Source organism: Schistocerca americana, unplaced genomic scaffold (genome assembly GCF_021461395.2).
Source record: "Schistocerca americana isolate TAMUIC-IGC-003095 unplaced genomic scaffold, iqSchAmer2.1 HiC_scaffold_1107, whole genome shotgun sequence".
NCBI classification, from domain to species: domain Eukaryota; kingdom Metazoa; phylum Arthropoda; class Insecta; order Orthoptera; family Acrididae; genus Schistocerca; species Schistocerca americana.
Genome location: NW_025725163.1, coordinates 1 through 10,000, shown reverse-complemented (window position 1 = coordinate 10,000; position 10,000 = coordinate 1). Strand labels below are relative to the sequence as shown.

The following is a 10,000-nucleotide window of genomic DNA, read 5'->3' as shown; positions in this document are numbered from 1 at the left end:
CCGGTGAGCGTTGCACTCGCAGTCGCAAGAACGTACGGCAAGTATATTACCTGGAAGAGTCAATGACAGTCCACGCCCCCCCTGCGTGGGAAGAGTCTTTCTAGGCCATGACCCCCCGGAAGGGCGCAGCGTCCCCCACCCCAGACATGTGACGTCACACCATCGGTATTGACGACTAGACTGATTCCTTATAATCATTTGCCATACACCGGTGGAAGCTGCCGAGACGAGTAACTACATAGCGGGCTCGCCGTGTCACTAATGTACAGAGATACAACAGTTTCGACTGGAACCGGATTAAACGTATACACGGCGCTGATTAGTAATAGATAGAGCCATCAGAATACAGATAATGTATACAACTGTCCGTATACATGCTGAAGACTCTGCTCACAATCACAACCACACGTCAGCCACACACCCTTATCACGCACTACTCTCTGCCTGTAACACGCACACAGACAATATGTAAGCACCAGCATGGAACAACACCCAGTGCATCCTCTCCGCCACATTAGACAATCCACACTGTCATAACCAGACTGGGAGGTCCACTCAGAAAACAGAATATCCACCCCACCCGACAACCACCATTGCTCAGCCAAGCCACCAACACCCCACACATGTCCTACACAGGGGTGCACCCAACATCACAATACTGCCTCCTCTCACAGCACACAAACAATGGCAGGAATGAAAGACACAGGTCTGCCACAAGCATGGAATGAGAGCGCCGCCTGTCATGAGCCAAAGGTGCATCCTGACGTGGCAAATCAGATGATGCCGCAGGCAGTCCACTTACTATAATCACAATCAACAAACCGGCCGCCCCGCCCCGCCCCCCATTAAACCTTTCCTTACAACAATGTGTACCTTAACCTAACCTATATCGTACCGTAACCTAACCTATATCGTACCGTAACCTAACCTATGTCGTACCGTAACCTAACCTATGTCGTACCGTAACCTAACCTATGTCGTACCGTAACCTAACCTATGTCGTACCGTAACCTAACCTATGTCGTACCGTAACCTAACCTATGTCGTACCGTAACCTAACCTATGTCGTACCGTAACCTAACCTATTGTCGTACCGTAACCTAACCTATGTCGTACCCGGTAACCTAACCTATGTCGTACCGTAACCTAACCTATGTCGTACCGTAACCTAACCTATGTCGTACCGTAACCTAACCCTATGTCGTACCGTAACCTAACCTATGTCGTACCGTAACCTAACCTATGTCGTACCGTAACCTAACCTATGTCGTACCTTAACCTAACCTATGTCGTACCTTAACCGTACCCTATGTCGTACCTTAACCTAACCTATGTCGTACCTTAACCTAACCTATGTCGTACCTTAACCTACCTATGTCGTACCTTAACCTAACCTATGTCGTACCTTAACCTAACCTATGTCGTAACCTTAACCTAACCTATGTCGTACCTTAACCTAACCTATGTCGTACCTTAACCTAACCTATGTCGTACCTTTAACCTAACCTATGTCGTACCTTAACCTAACCTATGTCGTACCTTAACCTAACCTATGTCGTACCTTAACCTAACCTATGTCGTACCTTAACCTAACCTATGTCGTACCTTAACCTAACCTATGTCGTACCTTAACCTAACCTATGTCGTACCTTAACCTAACCTATGTCGTACCTTAACCTAACCTATGTCGTACCTTAACCTAACCTATGTCGTACCTTAACCTAACCTATGTCCGTACCTTAACCTAACCTATGTCGTACCTTAACCTAACCTATGTCGTACCTTAACCTAACCTATGTCGTACCTTAACCTAACCTATGTCGTACCTTAACTAACCTATGTCGTACCTTAACCTAACCTATGTCGTACCTTAACCCTAACCTATGTCGTACCTTAACCTAACCTATGTCGTACCTTAACCTAACCTATGTCGTACCTTAACCTAACCTATGTCGTCCCTTAACCTAACCTATGTCGTACCTTAACCTAACCTATGTCGTACCTTAACCTAACCTATGTCGTACCTTAACCTAACCTATGTCGTACCTTAACCTAACCTATGTCGTACCTTAACCTAACCTATGTCGTACCTTAACCTAACCTATGTCCGTACCTTAACCTAAACCTATGTCGTACCTTAACCTAACCTGTATGCGCCTTAACCTAACCTGTATTGCGCCTTAACCTAACCTGTATTGCGCCCTTAACGTAACCTGTATTGCGCCTTAACGTACCTGTATTGCGCCTTAACGTAACCTGTATTGCGCCTTAACGTAACCTGTATTGCGCCTTAACGTAACCTGTATTGCGCCTTAACGTACCTGTATTGCGCCTTAACGTAACCTGTATTGGCGCCTTAACGTAACCTGTATTGCGCCTTAACGTAACCTGTATTGCGCCTTAACGGAACCTGTATTGCGCCTTAACGTAACCTGTATTGCGGCCTTAACGTAACCTGTATTGCGCCTTAACGTAACCTGTATTGCGCCTTAACGTAACCTGTATTGCGCCTTAACGTAACCTGTATTGCGCCTTAACGTAACCTGTATTGCGCCTTAACGTAACCTGTATTGCGCCTTAACGTAACCTGTATTGCGCCTTAACGTAACCTGTATTGCGCCTTAACGTAACCTGTATTGCGCCTTAACGTAACCTGTATTGCGCCTTAACGTAACCTGTATTGCGCCTTAACGTAACCTGTATTGCGCCTTAACGTAACCTGTATTGCGCCTTAACGTAACCTGCATTGCGCCTTAACGTAACCTGCATTGCGCCTTAACGTAACCTGTATTGCGCCTTAACGTAACCTGCATTGCGCCTTAACGTAACCTGCATTGCGCCTTAACGTAACCTGTATTGCGCCTTAACGTAACCTGTATTGCGCCTTAACGTAACCTGTATTGCGCCTTAACGTAACCTGTATTGCGCCTTAACGTAACCTGTATTGCGCCTTAACGTAACCTGTATTGCGCCTTAACGTAACCTGTATTGCGCCTTAACGTAACCTGTATTGCGCCTTAACGTAACCGATATTTGCGCCTTAACGTAACCTATATTGCGCCGTAACGTAACCTATATTGCGCCGTAACGTAACCCACATTGCCCCTTAACGTAACCTATATTGCGCCGTAACGTAACCTATATTGCGCCGTAACGTAACCCACATTGCCCCTTAACGTAACCCACATTGCCCCTTAACGTAACCCACTTGCCCCTTAACGTAACCCAACACACGTTGGGCCTTAACCCAACACACGTTGGGCCTTAACCCAACACACGTTGGGCCCGTAACCCAACACACGTTGGGCCTTAACCCAACACACGTTGGGCTTAACCCCAACACACGTTGGGCCTTAACCCAACACACGTTGGGCCTTAACCTGCTCTGTAATTGTCATACGACGCGTTAAATTAGTGTAGTGTTGCCTAACTGCAACCCCCGCAATATAGTTTGCTACTCGCACTGCCCGGGTCCCCAGTGTATCGCTTCATGTTAAACACCTTGCAGCTATACACTGTAATGTGGATGGCAGCAGGACGTACATGCTCAATGCCCTTTTGCAGTTGTTCATTGGCATTTGCAGTTGTTCATTGGCATTCGCATGGCGAAGCACTTAGCCTACGCTGTGGTACGGCCTGTGTCAACTGTCCGCTGATGTTGTACGTCCAAATCACACTCTGTACTGCACATTGGTCCTCATGTACTGAATGATACATCGTGGTACATGTGGACCGTACAACGACTGCGCCAACAACGGCGAACCATGCGGTCCAAATGTTGTGCACTCAGCTACGTGTCGTCTCCCTATAAGAGCTGGATTGCAGTGTGGTATGCCCTGGATGGCGATCAGCATGGAGCCGTCTGTTGATGTAGTGGCGCGTGTTGTCAGGACGTAGTCGTCTCTTCTCACACACCGTGATAGCACGGTGCACTGCGTTCCACATCTGCGACATGCGACAGAGGCCGGTTGACAGTCGTTCGCAGCAATGGACATCGCATACGTACGGGGGCCACCTTCCACGTGTTCGCTAAGCGTGGACATGTTGTTGCGTGTATGTGGGCAGGACAGTGTGTCGTGACACCTGACACAGGCATGCAACAATCGTTGAATTTGCAAATGGCGATGGACGCCTACGTTTGCTGGTGACGTTACGCAAATGAACAACTGGTAAACCGTTGTGGTGCGGTTGTTCTCGCTAGGGGTGAATCAGTGATGGCGACGATCGGTTGAGCTACCAACCGGTTGTTGCAGCGATACCCACCATGCCCACGAACGTGAATGGCATGTGGGTGTGAAGCGATACGCGGCGGTGGCTGGTGGGACCGTCCCCGGCCGGTGAGGGGGGGCCTCCCGGCGTGTTGGCCGTGCGGTGCGTGGGCGCACGCGCTACAGCCGGCTGGTGGGGGCGGCCAGTGGCAGGCGCGCCGGCCGACGGAGGCGGCAGGCGGCGCAGCTGCGCGCCGGCGCACCCTGCACGCGGCGCCGTGCGGCCAAAGTAGGTCCTCGCGGGCCCGGTGCGAAGCGCGGTGGACATCTGCAGTGTGCTGGTCCGATTGAGGACTGTGTGCGCTGAGGATGCGCCGCCGCCCGGCGCTCGGCGCCGCGACGCCGTCTGCTGCTCGGTCGCCTCTGCGGTTCTCGCAGGTGGTTTGTATCGCAGCTGTGCGGACGTGTTGGCGCGTGCGCTGTGCTGGGAGAGTTCGCTTCGGCACCCAAGTGGGGCTTTTGTCCTTCTGTGGCGCTGGCGTTGGAGCTGCCGGTCACCGTAGGTGGCGCGTGTTGTCTCCCGCCGGCAATGCCACGACAGCACGCTCCCCCGGGCCTCTGTCGGCAGCGGCAAGCTCAGTTGGGAGCACGGGTGGTCGCACCTAAAGCGTCTACCTCGCCAAACTCCGGGCGATTGCGCCTCTCTCGAACCCGACCAAGTACTTAGGACGGCGCTGCGCGCCGCCGGCGGACCTGAGAGGGGTTTCGAGGTGTATGGTGCAGGGGAGCTCAGCCTCCTCCTGTTTGCAGAATAATTGAGCGGCGACGCTTGCGTGTTCGCGCGGGCCCCCGGGACACACTCCCGGGCGGCCGGCTGCTCAGCTCTAGTTGACGCAGCTCCTGGTTGATCCTGCCAGTAGTCATATGCTTGTCTCAAAGATTAAGCCATGCATGTCTCAGTACAAGCCGCATTAAGGTGAAACCGCGAATGGCTCATTAAATCAGTTATGGTTCCTTAGATCGTACCCCACGTTACTTGGATAACTGTGGTAATTCTAGAGCTACTACATGCAAACAGAGTCCCGACCAGAGATGGAAGGGACGCTTTTATTAGATCAAAACCAATCGGTCGGCTCGTCCGGTCCGTTTGCCTTGGTGACTCTGAATAACTTTGGGCTGATCGCACGGTCCTCGTACCGGCGACGCATCTTTCAAATGTCTGCCTTATCAACTGTCGATGGTAGGTTCTGCGCCTACCATGGTTGTAACGGGTAACGGGGAATCAGGGTTCGATTCCGGAGAGGGAGCCTGAGAAACGGCTACCACATCCAGGAAGGCAGCAGGCGCGCAAATTACCCACTCCCGGCACGGGGAGGTAGTGACGAAAAATAACGATACGGGACTCATCCGAGGCCCCGTAATCGGAATGAGTACACTTTAAATCCTTTAACGAGTATCTATTGGAGGGCAAGTCTGGTGCCAGCAGCCGCGGTAATTCCAGCTCCAATAGCGTATATTAAAGTTGTTGCGGTTAAAAAGCTCGTAGTTGGATTTGTGTCCCACGCTGTTGGTTCACCGCCCGTCGGTGTTTAACTGGCATGTATCGTGGGACGTCCTGGCCGGTGGGGCGAGCTGAAGGCGTGCGACGCGCCTCGTGCGTGCTCGTGCGTCCCGAGGCGGACCCCGTTGCAATCCTACCAGGGTGCTCTTGAGTGAGTGTCTCGGTGGGCCGGCACGTTTACTTTGAACAAATTAGAGTGCTTAAAGCAGGCAAGCCCGCCTGAATACTGTGTGGCATGGAATAATGGAATAGGACCTCGGTTCTATTTTTGGTTGGTTTCGGAACCCGAGGGTAATGATTAATAGGGACAGGCGGGGGGGCATTCGTATTGCGACGTTAGAGGTGAAATTCTTGGATCGTCGCAAGACGAACAGAAGCGAAAGCATTTGCCAAGTATGTTTTCATTAATCAAGAACGAAAGTTAGAGGTTCGAAGGCGATCAGATACCGCCCTAGTTCTAACCATAAACGATGCCAGCCAGCGATCCGCCGCAGTTCCTCCGATGACTCGGCGGGCAGCCTCCGGGAAACCAAAGCTTTTGGGTTCCGGGGGAAGTATGGTTGCAAAGCTGAAACTTAAAGGAATTGACGGAAGGGCACCACCAGGAGTGGAGCCTGCGGCTTAATTTGACTCAACACGGGAAACCTCCACCAGGCCCGGACACCGGAAGGATTGACAGATTGATAGCTCTTTCTTGATTCGGTGGGTGGTGGGTGCTTGGCCGTTCTTAGTTGGTGGAGTGATTTGTCTGGTTAATTCCGATAACGAACGAGACTCTAGCCTGCTAACTAGTCGCGTGACATCCTTCGTGCTGTCAGCGATTACTTTTCTTCTTAGAGGACAGGCGGCTTCTAGCCGCACGAGATTGAGCAATAACGGTCTGTGATGCCTTAGATGTTCTGGGCCGCACGCGCGCTACACTGAAGGAATCAGCGTGTCTTCCTAGGCCGAAAGGTCGGGGTAACCCGCTGAACCTCCTTCGTGCTAGGGATTGGGGCTTGCAATTGTTCCCCATGAACGAGGAATTCCCAGTAAGCGCGAGTCATAAGCTCGCGTTGATTACGTCCCTGCCCTTGTACACACCGCCCGTCGCTACTACCGATTGAATGATTTAGTGAGGTCTTCGGACTGGTACGCGGCAGTGACTCTGTCGTTGCCGATGCTACCGGAAAGATGACCAAACTTGATCATTTAGAGGAAGTAAAAGTCGTAACAAGGTTTCCGTAGGTGAACCTGCGGGAAGGATCATTACCGACTAGACTGCATGTCTTTCGGTGTGCGTGTCGTGTCGCGCAACACGCTACCTGTACGGCTCGCAGTAGCCGTGCGCCGCGTGCGGAACCACGCGTGCTTCTCAAAACTAACGCCAATGTTGTGTGGTACGAGCGCTGAAGCGCTGGAGCGGCTGGCCTGCGGCACCTGGCGCCTGGCGCCGGTTTTGAATGACTTTCCGCCCGACTGCCTGTCCGCTCCGGTGTGGAGCCGTACGACGCCCATCGGCCGTGAGGCCGTTGGACACAGAACGCTTGAACAGGGGCCGCCACACGCCTACGTCCCGCCTATGCAACCTGTCTTGAAAGAGACCAGTGGAAACTAAGAAAAGATCACCCAGGCGGTGGATCACTCGGCTCGTGGGTCGATGAAGAACGCAGCAAATTGCGCGTCGACATGTGAACTGCAGGACACATGAACATCGACGTTTCGAACGCACATTGCGGTCCATGGATTCCGTTCCCGGGCCACGTCTGGCTGAGGGTCGGCTACGTATACTGAAGCGCGCGGCGTTTGCCCCGCTTCGCAGACCTGGGAGCGTCGCGGCCGCCTGTGGGGCCGGCCGCGCCTCCTGAAATGTGCGATGCGCGCCCGTCGCCTGGCGGTTCGCATACCGGTACTTACTCGGTAGCGTGCACAGCCGGCTGGCGTGTGGCGTGCGACACCTCGTACAACGACCTCAGAGCAGGCGAGACTACCCGCAGAATTTAAGCATATTACTAAGCGGAGGAAAAGAAACTAACAAGGATTCCCCCAGTAGCGGCGAGCGAACAGGGAAGAGTCCAGCACCGAACCCCGCAGGCTGCCGCCTGTCGTGGCATGTGGTGTTTGGGAGGGTCCACTACCCCGACGCCTCGCGCCGAGCCCAAGTCCAACTTGAATGAGGCCACGGCCCGTAGAGGGTGCCAGGCCCGTAGCGGCCGGTGCGAGCGTCGGCGGGACCTCTCCTTCGAGTCGGGTTGCTTGAGAGTGCAGCTCCAAGTGGGGTGGTAAACTCCATCTGAGACTAAATATGACCACGAGACCGATAGCGAACAAGTACCGTGAGGGAAAGTTGAAAAGAACTTTGAAGAGAGAGTTCAAAAGTACGTGAAACCGTTCTGGGGTAAACGTGAGAAGTCCGAAAGGTCGAACGGGTGAGATTCACGCCCCATCCGGCCACTGGCCTCCGCCCTCGGCAGATGGGGCCGGCCGCCCGCGCGGAGCAATCCGCGGCGGGGCCGTGTCCGGTTGCCTTTCCACTCGCCGCGGGGTGGGCCGTTCCGGTGTGCGGTGGGCCGCACTTCTCCCCTAGTAGGACGTCGCGACCCGCTGGGTGCCGGCCTACGGCCCGGGTGCGCAGCCTGTCCTTCCGCGGGCCTCGGTTCGCGTCTGTTGGGCAGAGCCCCGGTGTCCTGGCTGGCTGCCCGGCGGTATATCTGGAGGAGTCGAGTCGCCCCTTTGGGGCGCTCGGGCTCCCGGCAAGCGCGCGCGGTTCTTCCCGGATGACGGACCTACCTGGCCCGCCCCGGACCCGCGCCGCTGTTGCTCGGGATGCTCTCGGGCGGAATAATCGCTCCCGTCAGCGGCGCTTCAGCTTTGGACAATTTCACGACCCGTCTTGAAACACGGACCAAGGAGTCTAACATGTGCGCGAGTCATTGGGCTGTACGAAACCTAAAGGCGTAATGAAAGTGAAGGTCTCGCCTTGCGCGGGCCGAGGGAGGATGGGGCTTCCCCGCCCTTCACGGGGCGGCGGCCTCCGCACTCCGGGGCGTCTCGTCCTCATTGCGAGGTGAGGCGCACCTAGAGCGTACACGTTGGGACCCGAAAGATGGTGAACTATGCCTGGCCAGGACGAAGTCAGGGGAAACCCTGATGGAGGTCCGTAGGCGATTCTGACGTGCAAATCGATCGTCGGAGCTGGGTATAGGGGCGAAAGACTAATCGAACCATCTAGTAGCTGGTTCCCTCCGAAGTTTCCCTCAGGATAGCTGGTGCTCGTACGAGTCTCATCGTAAAGCGAATGATTAGAGGCCTTGGGGCCGAAACGACCTCAACCTATTCTCAAACTTTAAATGGGTGAGATCTCCGGCTTGCTGATATGCTGAAGCCGCGAGCAAACGACTCGGATCGGAGTGCCAAGTGGGCCACTTTTGGTAAGCAGAACTGGCGCTGTGGGATGAACCAAACGCCGAGTTAAGGCGCCCGAATCGACGCTCATGGGAAACCATGAAAGGCGTTGGTTGCTTAAGACAGCAGGGACGGTGGCCATGGAAGTCGGAATCCGCTAAGGAGTGTGTAACAACTCACCTGCCGAAGCAACTAGCCCTGAAAATGGATGGCGCTGAAGCGTCGTGCCTATACTCGGCCGTCAGTCTGGCAGTCATGGCCGGTCCTTGCGGCGGCCGCGAAGCCCTGACGAGTAGGAGGGTCGCGGCGGTGGGCGCAGAAGGGTCTGGGCGTGAGCCTGCCTGGAGCCGCCGTCGGTGCAGATCTTGGTGGTAGTAGGCAATACTCCAGCGAGGCCCTGGAGGGCTGACGCGGAGAAGGGTTTCGTGTGAACAGCCGTTGCACACGAGTCAGTCGATCCTAAGCCCTAGGAGAAATCCGATGTTGATGGGGGCCGTCATAGCATGATGCACTTTGTGCTGGCCCCCGTTGGGCGAAAGGGAATCCGGTTCCTATTCCGGAACCCGGCAGCGGAACCGATACAAGTCGGGCCCCTCTTTTAGAGATGCTCGTCGGGGTAACCCAAAAGGACCCGGAGACGCCGTCGGGAGATCGGGGAAGAGTTTTCTTTTCTTGCATGAGCGTTCGAGTTCCTGGAATCCTCTAGCAGGGAGATAGGGTTTGGAACGCGAAGAGCACCGCCAGTTGCGGCGGTGTCCCGATCTTCCCCTCGGACCTTGAAAATCCGGGAGAGGGCCACGTGGAGGTGTCGCGCCGGTTCGTACCCATATCCGCAGCAGGTCTCCAA

At 54.5% G+C, this 10,000-nt stretch overlaps 2 non-coding genes across 2 annotated transcripts; both read left to right on the top strand.

Annotated features, from left to right (window-relative positions):
• Positions 1-5,105: 5,105 nt before the first annotated feature.
• LOC124560722 lies at positions 5,106-7,020 on the top strand. Its single transcript, XR_006969271.1, has one exon. It is a non-coding gene; the product is annotated as a small subunit ribosomal RNA (ribosomal RNA).
• A 354-nt stretch (positions 7,021-7,374) lies between these two features.
• LOC124560727 lies at positions 7,375-7,528 on the top strand. Its single transcript, XR_006969275.1, has one exon. It is a non-coding gene; the product is annotated as a 5.8S ribosomal RNA (ribosomal RNA).
• Positions 7,529-10,000: the final 2,472 nt, after the last annotated feature.